The sequence below is a fragment of the Callithrix jacchus genome, chromosome 12, assembly GCF_049354715.1.
Source record: "Callithrix jacchus isolate 240 chromosome 12, calJac240_pri, whole genome shotgun sequence".
NCBI classification, from domain to species: Eukaryota; Metazoa; Chordata; class Mammalia; order Primates; family Cebidae; genus Callithrix; species Callithrix jacchus.
In genome coordinates, this window is record NC_133513.1 from 11,695,326 (window position 1) to 11,715,309 (window position 19,984).

Here is a 19,984-nt window from a genome sequence, read left to right on the forward strand (position 1 = left end):
CCCTGCTGTGAGAGTTCAGTCCTCTCTCAAATTTCCTCTGGCATCAGGGTCCTCCTTGCAGCTGCTCCCTGCTCTCTGCCCTCCCTCACTGCTGGCAGGTTGGGCCTGCAGTGCAATTTGCTTTGACATGCTGCTGTTGCCCACTTTGTCTGGGAAAGGGAAGCTGAAAGTTGCAACAGCTTCATGGATTCAAAATACCATTCTTGCTCTTCCTAATGGGGAAGGAAGGGCTGATGCCAGCTCTGGTGCCATGTGTAAAATAACAGCGCTCAGGAGTAGCTCCCACTGGCCTCCAATGCTCCTCAATGGTAGTGTGGCTGGCTGTCAAGTGCCGAGTGGGTGAGGCAGCTGGTGCCTTCAGAAGCAGGGAGTGGGAGCCAGGCATTCTTCAGGGATGCTGTCAAACTCCGAGCCCTTGCTCTGGCCTGAGCTGCTGGGCAAGCAGATATTTATGAACACTTTGCTGTTTTCATTATAAATAGATGAGGATGAGGAAGACTGGTATAAATATTAAGCTGTGGAATCATACTGCTTTGGAAGCTGTGAGATAGCTGCCAAGCTGTTGCACATCTCTGAGCCTCACATCTCACCTGTGGGTTGTGAGGATTACAACTTATTAGATACAAAAATGAACCTAAACATCGCCAAGATGTGAGAGGGCAGTTTCCTTTCTTATGAATGATACCAACTTCATTCTTTTCAAAATAACGGCTATGTTAGGGAAGATTCAGAGATCAGGCGCAGGTTCATCATGAGAGTGCCTAACTGATTAGTGATATCTGTCATGGATGTAGGCATGGGGAGGGGAGGCTTATGCTTGATTAATGATGTCTGCCATAGATGCAAGCATGAGGAGGGGCGGTATGTGCATGACTGATAAGTGATGTCTGTCATGGATGTAGGCATGAGAAAGGGTGGCCTGTGTCTGATTAGTGATGTCTGTCACAGATGTAAGAATGGGGAGGGGAGACATGTGCCTGACTGATTAGTGATGTCTGTCATGGTTGTAAGCATGGTAAGGGGAGGCAGGGGCAACCTAGTGTTTCCTCCCTAGGCTTGCCTGCATAGTAAATAGTGAGTGGAAACTGTATTTCTATTGCTGGTTATTTAAGTCACTGTAAAGTCAAAGAAAGAAATATTTCTTTGAGGGAGGCTAGAAATCAGTGAAGAAATAAATGTGGCTGATTTCTTTTAACTTGGTGGTTCCTAGTGCTCAAATGACTGTGCTGTTGAGGGGCTTTAACATGTTTTGACAGCAAGTGATTGGAAGCCAAATGATTGGCTACAATTATCTCCATTGCTGATGCTTGTTCTTGCTGTGCAGGCTGGAATAAATACAGATGCTGCAAATTGATGGAGGCCTGGTGTCTTCCAAAGTAGAAATAAAGGCTGGCTGAGGAATCAGCCAGGCAAGGAAGAGGGCTCAGCTGAGCAACGGATCAAAGTGAGCTTCTCCTGTCAACAGCTGATTTATGGGAAAGTGAGTTAAAATTAAGAGGAAAAAGTAAAAAATATCCATAGTTAGTGAACTTGAATTGGTTTTGTCTGCATTCCAGGCATCCCTCTTCAGGAAGGAGCTTCCCATGGTTTCTCTGGGGACTCACATGTCTTCCACTCCAGGTATGGGCCCCTGACTCAGGACTGGCCACAGAGATACATTAAAATTGGTCACATGATTAAAGTCAATCTGAGAATTAGATCCAGTAATTTTTTTGAAACGATTTGAAAAATAGTTATTTTCTTTTCATCAACTTTGCTAAACCGGAGCTATATCAGCGTAGAGTTGCTGAAGGCCATTTCTGTTAGTATGATGGAGAGCCTGCCTGGAAATGAAGCCAAAATAGAGCCAAGTACAGATGGGAGATGGCAGGAAGCAGATTCCTGAGACCATAATTTGAGCATCTAGATCCAGCCATGCCTGTAACTACTGACACCTGGGCTTTTGTGCATTTTTGCCTTAAGCAATTTATGATGAAGTTTTTGGTTCACTGAAAAAGGAGAGCCCTAATGAGTAGGGAATACCATAGACAAAACAGTATTTTCTCAAAGTCAAATAAACTTTCTTACATTTGCTGGGAGAAAGAAGGTGAAAATTCATGACCAAGAAACAGGACTGAGAATAATTCTAGCATATTAACCGTGAAAATCATAACTTCTGTAAGCTGAGTATCTGTTACTAAATAGGCTGAGGGCAGGAGATTTTGGGGCGTGTTATCACTGGTCTTAACAATAACCTCTTGGTGTGGTTTCTGTTTTACAAATGAATAAGTCAAGAATTACTGAATAACTTTCTTAGCAGTCCAATTTCAGAGAAAAAGGAAAGTATATAAAGAAAGAATTAATGTGCCATGCCCAAGATACGACAGCTGATTAGGGTATAGGGCTTGGATTTGAGTCTAGGTCTATCTGATGCTAAGACCCATGCTGTAATTATATGTTGTCTGGCTCCTTGGCAAACATGCTAAGGTGGCAGAGGAAGAGCAGAATCTAGGCTCACTATGAGCCAGGTACAGTGTTGGATAACACATATGCATTACCTCTTGAGCAATGTTATACTCAGGCCATGGAGACTGAGGAAACAAAAGGTTAAGAAAATTTTTACACCTGTAATCTCAGCACTTTGGGAGATCGAGGTGGACGGATCACAAGGTCAGGAGTTTGAGACCATCCTGGCCAGCATAGTGAAACCTCATCTCTACTAAAAAATACAAAAGTTACCCTGGGCATGGTGGCAGGTGCCTGTAGTCCCAGCTACTCAAGAGCCTGAGGCAGGGAATAGCTTGAACCTGGGAGCTGTAGTAAGCCCAGATTACACCACTGCACTCCAGCCTGGGCACAGAATGGGACTCCATCTCAAAGAAAAAGATGAAAAGAAAAATTAGTACACAGGAATCAGCAAAGCTGCTCACCCTGATGGAAGGGGCTTCTTCTGCAAATTATATTAAAATAATTGGTCAAATGCATATTATCAGCTGCTGTAATATACCGTGATAATGGCTGTCTCTGCCTCACCACTTAATCTCAAGTCACCAAAGGGAGCTCCAAGGAAATAGATGGAGGATATTATTGCATGTTGTCCCTCAAGCCATTCCTGTAGAGACTGAAGGGGAGGTGGGACAGGTAGTCACATTTCAAGCACATTTCAATATCAGTGGAGCAACTATCAATGTGCCAGAACTGCTGATAATCTCCTGAGGTGCAGGCTGACTGGAAAAACTCTGTTCTGTACTCTAGAAAGAGTCTGTCTCAGCAGTCACTCAAGATATCTCCTTGACAATTAACATGTCACTCATTAGCGTGCCGTTTGTCCTGGGCTTGAATGAAAGTCGACGTTTCTTCCTTGAGACCTTCATTAAGTACAAAGTACTAGTCTTAAACTGCATGTGGGGATATGTTGACCTTTAACATCATCAATATTTTAAAATGTTTAATGATGAAAACATACCTGCTCAATTGATCTCTTCCGTTTCTATTTCTCACCTCTCTGTAGATTTAATTCAGAAAAGATGGCTGATGATGATGATGATGATAATGGTAATGAGCTACTAAGCACCCACACTGCACTCCAAATCTTGCTGTATCATCTATATACATTATTGCCTCATTTCTCGGGACCTCTGTTTCTATATGTCTCTCGGCCTGAGCCTCCCTTTTCACTCTACTTCCTTCTACCTTTCTCTGCATTTTCAGTGAATTTGTTTCTATTCCTTCAGATTCCAGCCTATTCTTCCCAGGCAAGCTCTTCTATTACACACTTTCTTGGTTCCTTTTCTCTTACAAAGAGCCATTATCACTGGACATTCTAGCAGTATATCACTTTGCAATTACATAATTGCAATTACGTACATATTTTTACAATTGCTCATATGGTTACTTGACTAATGTCTGATCCTCCTCTTAAGGAGGCAAATTCCAAAAGAATTGACATGGTGTTATTTTTGTTTACTAGTTTATTTCTAGAGCTTATCAAAGAGGCTGACACCTAGTAAGTTCTCTGTAAATATTTTATAACAGCCCTATGAAATAATCAGATATTAGTAGCCTAATATTAGAGATATGGAAACTGAAACACGCACCGAGTTAAATATTCTGCCAGGACCTGAATCCAGCATGTTTCACATAAGCTCTGCCTTAACTGTTATGTTATTCTGATGCCTTCTAGAAGTTGGTTTTCTGTTTGGCAAGGTTCAAAGAACTAAATGAGGATTGATGGTCCTGGAGAACTATTTAAATACATCTGAAAGTGTAACGCTTTTTCTCAGGTCTAATGATTGTCATACTATCAGGAGACTTTTATAATTCAAAGTCTGAAGTCCTTAGATTAGCAACAAGACACTTCATAATTTAGTCCAGATTTCTCATACTGACAGTTCACCAGAATCAACTGGAGAATTTAAAAAAATCCAAAAAAAAAGATGTCTGGATTTTACCCCTAAAATATTCTGACTTAATTCATCTTGGGTGGAAACAGGACATTTGTAATTTTTCTTAACGCTCCTCAGGTGATTCTAGTCTTCAGCAGCCCCATCAGCCTCCTCTCCTGGCCTGCCTGCCTCTACATGTACTTTTCCATCTTCTTTTCAACCTCTCCCTCCTACTAGTAGTTTCCTTCTTTTTCTTTTCTTTTTGAGACAGAGTCCTCCTCTGTTACCCAGGCTGGAGTGCAGTGGTGCAATCTCAGCTCACTGCAACCTCCACCTCCTGGGTTCAAGCAATTCTCCTGCCTCAGCCTCCCAAGTAGCAGGGATTACAGGTGCCCACCACCATGCATGGCTAATTTTTGTATTCTTAGTAGAGACGGGGTTTCACCATGTTGGCCAGGCTGGTCTCAAACTTCTGACCTAGTGGTCCGCCCACCTCAGCCTCCCAAAATGCTGGGATTACAGATGTGAGCCACCACGTCCTGCCTCCTACTAGTAGTTTCCTAAGAAGCTGTGTTCACTTTTTCTCCCTCCATGGCTGCTAGTTTTCTCTCACAGTGTCCCCATGGACTCTGTGCATATTGTCTTCATGGCACTCATTCATCACACTGTATTTTTTTTAACTTAAATAAGGAGAAAAGAAGACTTCTTATAAAGAGTTACAGGCTGCAGGGTGGCCATTCTGACTGACTGGGAAGCATAGCCTCCAACCAGAAGCCAGAAACAAACACTTCAAGGAAGGGGCAAAGGGAACAGGAACTGATGCCAAGTGGGATGGCCAAATATACATTTTCAATAAGCTACAGAAGGAGTCATGCATATTTGTGAAAAGAGAAATGTGCACATGTGCAATGGAGCTTCTCGCTTCTCCATGTTCAAAAAATGAAGATGGAATTTTGTCCCTCCAAAAGGAGGCCAAATGATGAAACAGAGTCATGAAAACCCTTACTGTGTATTCCCTGTAGACTGCCTGGAAGTGCTACACGCTTTTAAACAACCAGATCTCATGAGAACCCATTCACTCTCACAAGAACAACAAGGGGGTGTCCACCTCCATGATTCATTCACCTCCCACCAGGCCCTTTCTTCAACACATGGAGATTATAATTTGACATGAGATTTGGGTAAGGACATGGAGCCAAACCATATCAGAGAATAACAAGGTGTGCCTGACCCTCCCATCCTATCATGGCTGATAACTCAGTTTTCAAATAGGATCAAGAGATGATACATTCAGTCAGTTGAGGAGCTTAGATTTTTATTTTTAGTTTATATTCTCCCTCTTTTGTCCAAGATTTGCCAGAGGCAGCATCAATGACCAAACTTTTATTTTCTTCCATTTCTTTGTGGGGTGGTGTGGCTGCTTGCTCTGGATCCATCCTGTCTTTTGATGAGAAGCCTATGGCCATGGGAATTAGAAGCAAACGACTTATGGCCAGTCAAACTTTCTAGGACAGTTAGGAATTGAGATGGGCAGAAACCCATCAACCCTTAAAACCTTTTAAGCAACATAAGAGCAAAAAACCAAAGCCAAAAAGCCAGGTTACAGAATTGACCAATCTATAAGTTCTATCTGTTGAGCTACTGTACTCTTGGTCTTAGTAACAGACTTGTAGCAGTTAGCTATATGAACATAAGCATTTCATTAAAACCATTTAAGCTAGGAAATGTAAAGGTTTTTGTTGTGCCACAATGCCTTTTGCAGTCTCTTTAGTAATTTTTCCTAAGGTGGCCAAGATTTTTTAATAACATATCTCTATTTGCATAAACCTCATACTGGGAACAACTATAAGAGAAGAGTCTGTCACCAGCCATCTTGATATACTCTTGGTAATTTTATTTTAAGTTTAAGGGAAGTTTGTGGTTGGAATGGATGAAAATGGGTCATATAATAACCCAAGAGGCAAAGTCCCTGAGTCTATCAGCTCTTCGGCCATCTCTGTGCCTGTCCATGATTTGGAGGGTCTGAAGTAATTCTGTCCTTCAAAGCCAACCCTCACAATGTCACGTGCCTACCTCTTCTGCAAGAGTCCCTGGTCCTAGAGAGAGGCACACTGTATTCTCACCCAACACTTTATTATTCTAATTTAATGTTTTTGGTGTTGCTCAAGTGGACTGTGATCTGCTTGAGGTTACAGACTGGGTCTTAACCAATGCTGTACTCAAAAATGTCCACTACATAACAAATGTTTGACGCAGGATTTTAAAAAAAGGAGTTGGTAATTTAGTAAATAAATAAAATGTAAGGATGATTTAATACATTTTATATTTCTTACCATTATCCATTTGAAGCACATTTTCCAGAAGTATAGGAATAACCTTATGTCCACCGAGATAAAAGATTTTAGTAGAGCAGCTCTGTCTAATCATTCATTCAAACATGAGCCTCAGTGCTAATATCATCATCAATTTTTGGAAAGACTATTTTGGACTATATGAAATTTTCAGAAGTACCTAGCCTGGAGACATAATCAAGTCTAGTGGTTCTCAATCCAGCTGCCTACTGGAATCATCTGGCAACGAGAGTGGTTACCACCTAACCAACTGCCATATACATTCACTATAAGCCTACTATGTAGCATGGGCTAAGAAATTTCCTGTATTTTATAAACTAACAGAGGAATTTCTCATTGCATAACCCCAGAATTTCATTTTGTTCTGAGATATGAATATAAACTCTCCTCCTCCTTCTTACTTATTAAGCATCATGTCACCACCCAGCTCTTTCTGATCCCACCCTCAGAGACAGCTGAGTGACTGGTGTACAATCACTTTGAACATCTGGGCAGGAGGACTCTGAGATGCACAAGGGGATGTGTTTGTCTTTTTCTAAAAGTTAAATTGTTCTGGGAGGGCATTGACAATGGGCAAGAATTTTTTTTTTTTTTTTTTTTTTTTAACAACAGAAGATAAGGCAAGATACCTATCTCAAGTTTAGGGGGAGCTGACAGACAAGATGCACAATTCTCTTTGTCTGAGCATGTCTTGGTGTAGGCAGAGAAAAAGAATGACCACTAAGAAGTCCTGACAGTTGCAGAACTACTTGGCTAGCACCCAAGGGAAAATTTACAACATCTGTTTATTTGGTAGCTATAAAAGCCCCGTTTCTGTGATTTAGAGTCTTTGCTTTCAATTTGCCAGGAGGTTCTTTTTTCCAATGAGGTGTGATGAAGATTCCCAAGGAAAAAAAAGATGGTTCATAAACCTGGCCCACAAAGGGTGGTGTGAGGAAGAGGACAAATGCCATCATCTTCCCTCAAGAAAGATGGTCTCTGATCAAATTCAGCTGGACAGCTGGGAGGTAAAAGAGCCTGGAAGTTAAGAGCATTTTCTTTGAAGTCTGCCAGATCTGTATTGGAGGGCTGGCTCTGCCCTTCATTGCTTTATGACCTTGAGTGGGTTATTTAACAATGCTAAGCCTTAGTTTCCACCTTTGTAGAGTGGGGAAGGCAGTTGTTGCAATCCATTTGGATGTTGTGAAGATGAAATAAGATAAAAAATGCAAAGTGTTTAGTATAGCTCCTAACAGAGTTAGTGCTCAATAAATGACATCTAAGCTGTTGCTGTTATATCAAACTACTATTGCACGCCTATGGTATACCAGCCCTGTACCAGGCAGGCACTGAAGGATGAAAACAAGAAATAAGGTGCAACATTTGTCTTAGAGCAGGAGACTGGAAAACTTTCCGTAAAGGTTCAGAGAGCAAATATTGTGTGCCCAAAGGTTTCTGTTACGATGACTTCACTCTGCTGTTGCAAGAGAAAAGCAGCCTTAAACAATAAAGACATGAGCATCCCTGTTGCATCCAACAGGCTGCATCCCTGTTGGAAAGAGATGGTTGGTGTTGCAAAGAAAAATTAGTACTGGGACAAAGGATCTTTCAGCAACACAATGTTTACTTCCTGGACTTCAGGAAGAGTACTCTCACTAGCCATCTCGCCAAGAGTACAATGCATAAAGGAAAACAAATTTATCCCTTATGCATTTGGGGTCGTCCTTACTGCTGTGTCTGATCTCCGCTGGCTGGAGCCAGACCTCACAATTTAAATTAAAACCCGATTGGCTAACAACTTAAAACTTTTCTAAACAGGTAAAAGCAATGGAGAGCTGGGACATGCCTGTGAGCACATCCAGCACAGATATTTTGGTTATAGTACAAGGACATCGGATGTACTACATGCCTGTAAGTATGGCATGTCTAACAGCTACATAGGATAGGGCTTAACAAAGTTATTAGCACACTTATTCTTTAACAAGAAAGGAAACCTTAAAAAGGTACTTTTCTACTTCCCACAGTCCCAGTAAAACTTGATTTACAAAACAGGTGGTAGCTAGATTTGTCCTGTTGGCGATAGTTTATGCCAACCCCTGTGCCACAGAACTGCACAGTTGGCAGTGTCTCTGGCTATACCTAGTGAAAAATCTTGCTACATGAAGCCTTGATAGGCAGATACTGGTGTTGGTTCGGTGGACCAAAGTGACAACCGGTTTTTTCATGGTTCTCTATGTACTTCTTTCATGCTTATCAACCTAATCACATCCATGTGAAAGATAGGAAGAAGGAGAGAAGGGGTAGGGCCAATGGAGGCATATCGTTTTGTTAAGAGAGAAGACTTTGCTGAGACCTCCTTGCAGATTTCTTCTTATGCCTCAGTAGCTGAACTGTGTTGTATGGTCACTCCTCATTGCAGTGGAAGCTGGGGAGGAAGAACATTTGTCATCTGTGTCATTTATAGTGTAAGTGAGTGGAAAAGAAAGGGATGAGAATGAATGCTAGGTCAGATAACCACAGCATTGAGTAATGTTTCCCATTGAAAGAGACACACACAGAGAATTACAATACAGAGTGCTAAATAATTTCATATATGCACACAGATGTAATAGGGACTGAAAAGGGAAAATTTAATTCCCTGTTAGAGCTCAGAATATCATTAAAATGCATTCATTATTAAGACTATTTGAGCAGGGAAATACAAGTGTCTAAATACAGACTAACACACTTGACAAGCAAAATGAGTCACAGAAAAATTTGAAAATCATCATGGTGGATCCAATTACTGCTTAAAAATATCAACTCCCTCCCTCTGACCTTCATGCTCACTGGACCTATGGGACCAATGTTGAGTTTGACCATGTGGCTTGCTGACATCAGGAAGTGCACCTATGTGCACTTTTCTGCTTCTTGACTTTGGGCTCTCACATGTTTGGCCAATGAGATGGTAGCAGTCATGATTCAAGAAGAGAATCTTGAAATGCATTTGGGAGAGGAGCTTCCCTTCAGTGGCTGCTGGATCTTCTACCTGGGCTCTAGAATGGACACACCTGGAGTAGAACTGAGTCAAACCCACAGTGAGCAGCCAAGCCCATCTGGTCCCAGGCTTGAACACAAGCTGCTCAGCTGAGCTTAGCAAACTCCCAACCAACCTAACAGAAACATGAGTGAGAATAAACGATTGTTATTTTAAATTACTGAGTTCAGGATGGCTTGTTACACAGCAATAGCTAAGTGATACAAACGTATACTGTAAAAGTGCATGTGTTCAAAATACACCAATTCAGAACCTAGGTTGACAGGATGGGTTATTCATTTTTAAATAAAATATGGTAAATTTCGACACAATGTAGAATGTTTAAAAATACAAGTGAAAACAAAATACGGAGCTATGATAATGGAGAGGATTACTGATTCTATGGAGGAGAGGAGGAAGAACTAGCAGGGAGAGAAGGCTTCTTGGAGAAGAGGAGCATCTAAATCGCCATTTTAAAGTTGAGTAGAAGATCACAGAGAGAACTGGGAAGATGGTGGGAACAGAAGGATTAATATTATGTACAGTTTGGAGGCAAAAGGGGGCACACCGAATGCAGGGAACCATTAGTAATTCGGTATTACCAGAAGGTAAGTGGTGACGGACAAGGTGTCTAAAATCTCTTGAGAGGGTCTGCTATGCAAGGCTAAGGCACTCTCCTTTTGCTCGACCATAAGGACAATGGAGAGCAATGGAGAGCACTGACATGTTTTAATGTACTCAAATTAGTAATAATTCTATTAGTAACAGCTAGCATTTATTGAGTGCTTACTAGGTGCAAGGCACTGGGTTGTATACATGCATTCCTCATAACACTAAAAGGCGGGTCTTATTATTATTATTCTCATTTAACAGATGAGAAAACTGAGGCCTAGAGAGGTAAAACAACTAGTCCAAAGTCACAGAGTAAACTGCCAGAGTGGGGATTTGACCAAAACTGCTCAAGTCTGGATTCTTCCTCCTCAACCACTGCTATTCCTGATTCTCTAAATAGCAGACTGAGTAGGTGGCCAAGTCATTAGGACATTATTCAACAAACATATTGGGACATGTATTCCTAATGTTACAATTTCAGCATACTTTATTGGCTCTCGTTACATGGATGTCACTGTGCTAGTTAATGAAGAGGGAAAAGTATGAAGAGTATTTGATCTTTGCCCTAAAGAAAGTTGAGAGACAGAAAATCTATGTTTAGTGCCAACAACTTTCATCTGTTCATTAAGGTAGGTTCTGTGAGGCAGTGGCTCCTGAGCTTGGCTCTGGGTCAAAGTACCTGAGTAAGGGAGTTAAAAAATTTTGGGGTGGGGCTGGGCATGGTACCTCATGCCTGTAACCCTAGCACTTTGGGAGGCTAAGGCAGTTGGATCACCTGAGGCCGGGAGTTCGAGACCAGCATGACCAACATGGAGAAACCCAGTCTTTACTAAAAATACAAAATTAGCTGGATGTGGTGGCACATGCCTGTAATCCCAACTACTGGGGAGGCTGAGGCAGGAGAATTGCTTGAACACGAGAGGCAGAGGTTTCGGTGAGCTGAGATTGCACCATTGCACAAGAGCAAAACTCTGTTTTAAAAAAAAACTGATACAAAGTTTCTAGGTACCATCCCAGATCAACTGGGAAAAGAGCTCTAGAGCAGGGATCTTGGAAACCCCTCTCCCTTCCTCACCCTGGTCCTTCTCTCTGTTTCTTTGCACTTCCCAGGTGATTCCATAGTCTCTGTGAAGGTGACACTAGTTATCCTTGTTGGTCCTCCTCAGACTCTCCAAGATATGGAGAGCTTTGGGTCAGTATCCTACAGCCAAGAATCATGCACAGCCAGCTGGCCACATCCTTTGGTGTGAGTGATGCTTAAAAGCTAATTATAGGCTTTCCACTGAATTCCAAGTACTGCCCATCCATACCCTCTCTCCTGGACTTTAGGTCTTTGAAGATGTCCACTTGCCTTAAGCCACTGTGAAAATTACAGTGTAACCTTCAGTGTAACATTCTTCCCAGACTCGTTTGTGGCTTCTTTAGCCATTTCAGGTTAAAAGTATTCACCAGAGGAGCGATAATGGCGGAAGTTACATCTATAGTGAAACGAACAAACAGACTGAGCTGTATTCAAATTGAGATTTGCCAAAGCTTGTTGGCCAAAGGAGAATATGCTTTCTCTGGAAGGGAGTGAGAGACAGTCACTCTGCCATTCTGGTTGAATGTCCTAGAGAGAAGGAAAAATATCACACATGCACACTTTCTGTTCAGAACTGTAGTGAATTTGAAAGTATATTCTTTTTTTAATACTGAAATATTTCTGGTACAAGAAGCTTTGTAATCAATCAGTATTGTCTAAGACAGTTCTAAATGAGGCAAATCAGTCCATAAAAATAAACTATGTTTTCTTAAGAACAGTCTTAGCTCCCCTGTCAGTTTAGATAAATCTCTGTTCTTTATAATACAATGATTTATAATCCTTTGGGTATATACCCATGCACACTTACGTTCATTGCGGCACTGTTTACAATAGTAAAGACTTGGAACCAACCAAACGCCCATCAGTGATAGACTGGAAAAAGAAAATGTGGCACACATATATCATGGAATACTATGCAGCCATAAAAAAGGATGAGTTCATGTCCTTTGCAGGGACATGGATGAATGTAGAAACCATCATTCTCAGCAAACTGACACAAGAACAGAAAACTAAATGCCACATGTTCTCACTCATAAGTGAGTGTTGAACAATGAGAACACATTGAGGCAGGGAGGGGAACCTCAATCAGTGGGGTCTGTTGGGGGGTGGGAAGTTAGGGGAGGGAAAGCAGGGAGTGGGGAGATGGGCGAGGGATAACATTAAGAGAAATACCTAATGTAGGTGATGGGGGGATGGAGGCAGCAAACCACCATGGCATGTGTATACCTATGTAACAATTCTGCAAGATCTGCAAATGTAGCCCAGAACTTAAAATATAATTATAAAAAACAAAACCCTCTGCTCAAAAAGTTGAAGTTGAGAATTTTTTTTGTATTATTTTATTTTACCAGCTTTGTGACTGTAGAAATTATAGTGGGCTGACTGAGGTTCCCCTGCTGCCCTTCCAAATATGTCCGTAACCTAATTCTTTGAACCTGGAACCTGTGAATAGGGCTTTATTTGTAAAAAAGTGTGTTTGCAGATGTGCAATTCAGGATTGTGAGAGGGAGTTTATTCTGCATCCTACACCATTTCGTGATGCTGTAACAGAATTCCTGAGACTGGGTAATTTATAAGAAATGGAGATTTATTTCTTACAGTTCTTGGACTTCTCAAAGTCCAAAGTTGAGAGGCCCACATCTGCTGAGGTTATTCTTGCTGTGTTATTCCATGGCAAAAAGAAGAAAAGCAAGAGAGTATGTGAGAGAGAGAGAGAAGAGAGAGGAGAGAGAGAGAGAGAGAGAGAGAGAGAGAGAGAGAGAGGGGGGAGGGGGGAAGAGCACCAAACTCATCCTTTTTATCAGGAACCCACTTTCTTTTTTTTTTTTTAATTTTTTATTGGATTATAGGTTTTGGGGTACATGAGCAGAGCATGCAAGACAGTTGCGTAGGTACACACATGGCAGTGTGCTTTGCTTTTCTTCTCCCCTTCACCCACATTTGGCATTTCTCCCCAGGCTATCCCTCCCCACCTCTCCCTCCCACTGGCCCTCCCCTTTTTCTTAATAACTCACTCACTCCTGTGATAACTGCATTAATTCATCCATGAAGGCAGAGTCCTCATAAATGAATCATCTCTTAATCATCCTCTTTCTCAACACTGCTACATTGGGGGTTGAGTTTCCAACACATGAACTTTTGGAAACACGTTCAAACCATAGTATCCTGAATTTTCTTGGTGCTCCTCCAATCTAATAATCGGTGTTCTTCTAAGAGTGAGGCAGAGGGAGATTCAACAGAAAGAAAGAGACCATGCAACCATGGAGGCAGAGATTAGAGTGATGCAGCCACAAGCCAAGGAACTCTGATAGCTTCCAGAAGCCAGAAAAGGTTAAGAATGGATTATTCCCTAGAACCCCAGCAGGAAGCATGGACTTGCTGATACCTCGATTCTGGCCCCCAGAACTGTGAGAGGACAAATCTCCTGCTGTTTTAAGCCACCTAGGTTGTGGTAATTTGGTATAGTCATCACGAAAAACAAATAGAGGAACTAAAGTTTTTCCGTCATGTACAGATCAGAAAGGGCTGATTTTAGATCAATAAAGGATGTTTGGGAAAGCTTGACAGGGAGTGGGGACCCACCCATGGGGGTGATCAGTGCTTGTTAGCTAGGCTTCCGAGCACTGATCTCAATGGGTGGGGTGGGCCCCCACATGGGATGCAGGCTCAGTAGCTCTTCTGGGCTCCCCCTTTTTTATAGCCATCAATTTTGGAGCCCTGGGAGCATTTTTGCTGCTTTCTCAAATAGCAATGCAAGTAAGGCAATCTGATTTTGCCTTGATATTTACATCCACAGTTAGGCCTGATTTCTGCTGATGCAATGTAAAAACTCTGAAAGAACTCACATCTGTATCCATGGGAGAACAGTTTTAGCTCAGGTCCAAGTGTGTGGGCCTGTACTCAGTAAAGTTTAACACAACTTTGCTGAATGTCTATTCTATTCCAGTCCTTGTACTGAGCCCTGGGGCTACCAAGGTGAGTAAGATACTGTTTCCCAACCTCAGGAACTCACAATTCAGTGACTGGAATAATAATTCAGTGCAAAAAGGTACGTTTTAAGCACTTCTGTGGCTATATGGCATGTAGGTAATTGCACTTGATTGTGCACGTGTGTCTGTGTGTGCATGTGCCTGTGTACTTGTTAATGTGGCAGTGCATATCTGCCTGTATGTGTATGAATGTGTGTCCCCTTGGTGTGCAGATGTGTGTTTGCTTTTGTCCACACAGTGTGTCTTTATCTATGTACAATTTGCATGTGTATTTTTGAGGATGTTTTATTTATCTTTGAGAAAGGTTTTGCAGTCTGCACAAAAGTGATTGCATTTCTTTTTTCCCCCCATAGTCAAATTTGGTCCTAACCAGGGTTTAACACAGTGGCTGCTAACCAATCCATCTTCAGTTAATATTTCATGCATAGGATGTTTCATGAAGTAACCGAATGAGCTAAAGAATTGTTCACTGGATAAGCCTTCCAGATACCCACTTTCATCCCATTCCCCAGAATTATTTCACCTCCTAATGTGGTCTGTAAGGGTGAAGATTCTCCATTTTGCCCCATACTCTTTGCTGTGCCCCAGACAGGCTCAAACATTTTCCCATTTGGGGATTTTGCAGGTAGGAACTGATGAGCATCCTACCACTGAATCCGGAAGTCATGTTTTTTAAGGAACTGACCCCGAGCCTGTGAGTTTTATAGTGGGTTGTGGGTGAAGGATTGGACCTTAAAGCATTCATGGTCATCTAATGAAGGCCCTGAAGGTCACTGGGGGGAAAAGCCTGGGAAGAGGGAAGGGAAAGCAGTAGGGGGAGCTGCACCTTGCTAAGAAATACCACCACAGAAGTCTGTGTTCTAATCTCAGTTCTGGTTTGTGTTACTGTGTGACCTTGAGCTGATCACGGCCCTCTGAGTCTGAAAGGGGTTGGACAAGGCCAAATAAACATTAGAAACACCTAGAAGTACTGCTTAAAAGGAAAAATGCATGCGCTTCACTCCAGGCTTACTATATTAGAATTTCCAGGGTCAGGGTCCAAGAATATGCATGTTTAATATGCTTTCCACCCCCATCTGGACTTTAGAAACCAACAGGCAAGTCAGCCCCTGAAGAACTTTTCAGATATTCAGACTATTATTCTGGGAGAGAAAATATTGGCAGAGAACAGATGGGATTTTCTCAAGGAATAGAAATGAAAATTCCACATCTTTCAAGAAATAGAAAAAATAAATAAACTGTTTGAAGAAGAAGTGCATCAGGCTGGCAGGAGAGAGCCTGGGGCTGGGTGTCTGACCTGGAATGTTAAAGCCAGCCTGGCGGGGCTCCAGGACCAAGGACACTCTGCCAGTCTCTCCACATCGATTCATCTCCCTGGCCCCAAGATCAGGGGAGCATTCTGTTCCTTGAGGCATTCTGTGACTATAAATCAGAAGGGCTGCAGTTTTAATAAAGAGTTACGTTGTCCTGATCTTGTGCAATATATTGAACTAGCATTTTCCAATTGTTGGTTTGCAAACTGGTTGGTTCGTGTGGGTGAGTCGTTCATCTACATCACTAAAAGACAGTAGTAATAACAACGATGACATTTATTGAGCATTTATCAAATGCCAGATGCTAGGTCTAGCCTTTTATAGGAACTAACCCTTTAATCCTTGCAACAATTCTTTGAGATAGATGTGATCGTTATCCCCACTTCAAGGATAAGAAAGCTGAGGCCCAGAGAGGTGAAGCAACTTGACCTAGGTGATACAGCATAGGACCCCTGCTAGCCTGTAAGAACCTGTGCACAAATTGAAACTGGTATCCCCTTTTGAATTAGAACAAGATGCCCTTTCTGGCAGATATAGCTATAACAGTGTACAGCTTGGCAAGCGGTTTGCATAGTTATACAAGGAAGAAGCAGCCCCTTCCTCCAGATTGGCTTGCATAGCTTAGCAAATACAGGAAAATCTGTATTTCAGCTCCCACTCACCTCCTTAAATGGTGGGTGAGGGGGGGAAACGTGTGCAGTGCACAACCTACAAAACCACACTGACTACCACTACTGGGTGGTACGGCTGGGATTTTATCCTAAGCTGTCTGATTCCAGAACCTATACTTCTGCCCATAACAAATTTCATTCTTTGGCAATATGTAAAAATAATATATGCTTTTCTTTCTTTTTATAAAAGAAAGATGTATGAGAGCCTACTGAGTGATCAGATGGGAGTACTCATGGCTCAGTCCTGGATGACAGATCACTCAACAGTACACTGCTGGCTGCTAGAAGGTTTTTGACTATTGTCATTTAAAATTATTTTTTTCTCAATCAGATATTTTCAAAGGCATACTCACAATGGACTGTTGGTTTAAAACTGTATATAAAAGGAATCCTGAAGTTGAACTACACATCACAGAGAAGCATGATAATTGTTTAAATGAGGCTCAAGATAGTCTTTCCCCATTTCCTTAGGCAGTGTCCATCTGATCAGAATTCTTATTTAGCACATCTGGTATTCCAAAATGAAAGTTAAAAAGAGAAACGTTTGTTAAGACCTCTTAAAACTCAACAGTAAAGACACAGAACTCCAACTAGAAAATAGGCAAAAAACATACAGAAATATTTCCCCTAAGAGGATGTACATATGGCATATAAGCACATGAAAAATGCTTCACATCATTACATAGTAGGAAAATGCAAATTAAAACCATAATGACATTTCACTACACACCTGTTAGAGTCGCTAAAATAAAAAATAGTGATAATATCAAATACTGGTGAGGATGCAGAGAAACTGGATCACTTACATATTGCTGATGGCAATGCAAAATGGATTGGAAAACAGTTTGGCAGTTTCTTATAAATGAAACATATGCTCACTATAGAACCCTGCCAGTGTCACATAAGCAATTGTTTCATAGAAATAAGAATTTAGGTATATACAAAAGCCTGTACATCAGTGTTCCTAGAAGCTATCTTTATGATAGTCCCAAACTGGAAACAACCCAAGTGTTTTTCAATGAATGAGTGGCTACCAGACTGTGATACATTCATTGTATGGAATATTACTCCACAATAGAAAGGAAGGCTATTGAAACATTCAGCAAATTAAATGGATCACTAGAGGATAATGTTGAGTGAAAAAAGCCAATCTCAAAAGCTTCCATACTATATGACTCCATTTATATAATGTTCTTGAAATAAGATTATAGAGGTGGAAAACAGATTGGGGATTGTCAGGGGGTGGGGATCAGGGCAGCTATAAAGAGAGAGCACTAGGCAGCCTTGTGGTGAAGAAGCAATGCTGGGTTTCAATTGTAGTCGTCATTAAGGAACTCTACACATGTGATGAAATTTCATAGAAATACAGGCATACATGCAAATGAGTGCATACAAAACAGGCAAAACCTGTATAGGTTCTGTGGATTGCTTCAATGTAAATTTCTTGGCTGTGATATTGTGCTAAAGTTATGCAAGATGCTTGTGGGAAAAACTAGGTGAAGGATGCCCGGATATCTATCTATCTATCTATCTATCTATCTATCTATCTATCTATCTATCTATCTACCTACCTACCTACCTATTATCTATCTGTTAATCTGATTATCTGTGTCTATAGTTTATCATCTGATTTTATCTATTATCTATCTATCCATCTATCATCTATCCTATCTATCTAATGTCTGTCATCTAGCTATCTGACTGTTTATCTATCTGACTGCATTTCTATCTGTTTTTCTGTTTATCTACCTGTCTGACTGTTTATCTATCTCTATCAGACTATCCATCTGATTGTGTATCTACCATCTATCATCTATCTGACTGTTATCTATCTCTATCTGTCAATATATCTGTGTATCTATTGTCTATCATCTGACTGTTTTTAATCTATTATCTCTATCTATCTGATGTCTATATATCATTTATCTATCTAACTGCTTTTCTATCTGACTGTGACTGTTTATCTTTCTCTGTCAATCTATCTGATTATCTGTGTATCTACTGTCTATCATCTATCTGACTGTTATTTATCTATAGCTGACTATCTGTCTCTATCTATCTATCTGATTATCTGTATATCTACTGTCTATCATTTATCTGGTATATCTATCTATCTGTCAATCTGATAATCTGTGTATCTATTGTCTATCATCTATCTGACTGTTTTTTATCTTCTATCTATCTATCTCTGACTACCTATCTCTTTATCTATCTAACGTCTATCAATCATTTATCTGACTGCTTTTCTGACTATCTTTCTATCTGATCATCTGTGTATCCACTGCCTATCATCTATCTGACTGTTATCTCTCTCTCTCTGAATCCCTGTCTGTTCATCTATTTATCTATCTATCTATTTATCTATCTATCTATCTACTTAATGTCTATCATCTATCTGTTTTTCTATCTGACTGTTTTTCTATCTGCTCTCTATCATTTATCTGTTTTTCTATCTATCTATATCTATCTGACTGTCATCTGTCTACCTACTGTCTATCTAACTGCTATCTATCTATTTTTCTATCATCTATCTATCGAGTGTCTATCATCTATCTACTATCTATCTTACTATCATCTATTTGACTGTTTTTCTATCTACTATCTATCTATCATCTCTCTGACTGCTTTTCTGTCTATCAGTCTATTTGTTCATCTATCTATTAATATCTATCTGTATTTGGTTATTTCCTATTAACCTACAACTAGGTCAAAATACAAAATTTAAAAATACTATTACTTTAAAATAAATATTTATATACTATTAGGCTACAGGGAATTTATAATGCAATATACAAATTGTACAAATACGGTCATAATAATAACAAATAATGCTGGGAAGTGAGAAAAAGAAATTTTAATCACAGTTGTATCTGATTTAGTTTTTCATATGCTAAGAACAAATATGGTCCACACCCAAATGTGGGAAAAGCAGTCCAAGTCCTTGACTCACGTCTCATTGTTTAGAAATAACACCTGTGCTAATCCTTACACATACGCATAAGAAAACATGTACGGAGATGCTAGTAGCTTTACAACAGTGAAAAATCAGGAGCAAACTAAATGTCCATCAACCTTTTATGGGGCTCTACTTTTTGTGGACTACTAGGTAGCAGTTAGAAAGGATAAAGAAAATATTTATATAAGTGCAAAAAGCTTGTATGTGAGCTTATGTGTGAGCATGTGGAAGACCTCCCTGAGTGAAATAGAAGCATGACATTTTTGAGTGAACAAAAGTAATTTACAAAATAATACATTCTTCGTTGTCACTGTATGATGAAAGAAAAAACCTTGAAATAATACATTTCACATGTAATAGGTATGCATATATAACTATATTTGTATATAAAATATTATCTACACATAGTTTTTATATAAGAAAAAGAGGAAAAATACACAAATACATATATGTTTTTGTAGATGAAGAGGAAAATGATGTAGAAGGATGTACTCCAAACTGATAGTAGACTGAAATGATTGGGTTAACTGTTTGCCACATACTGAGCTGCCCATCTTACCCACTATGTTATTCAGTCCTTATAAAAACCCAGGAAGTAAGCATTGCTACTGTAAAATTCCATTTTCCAATATGGCATCATAAGTTGGGAAG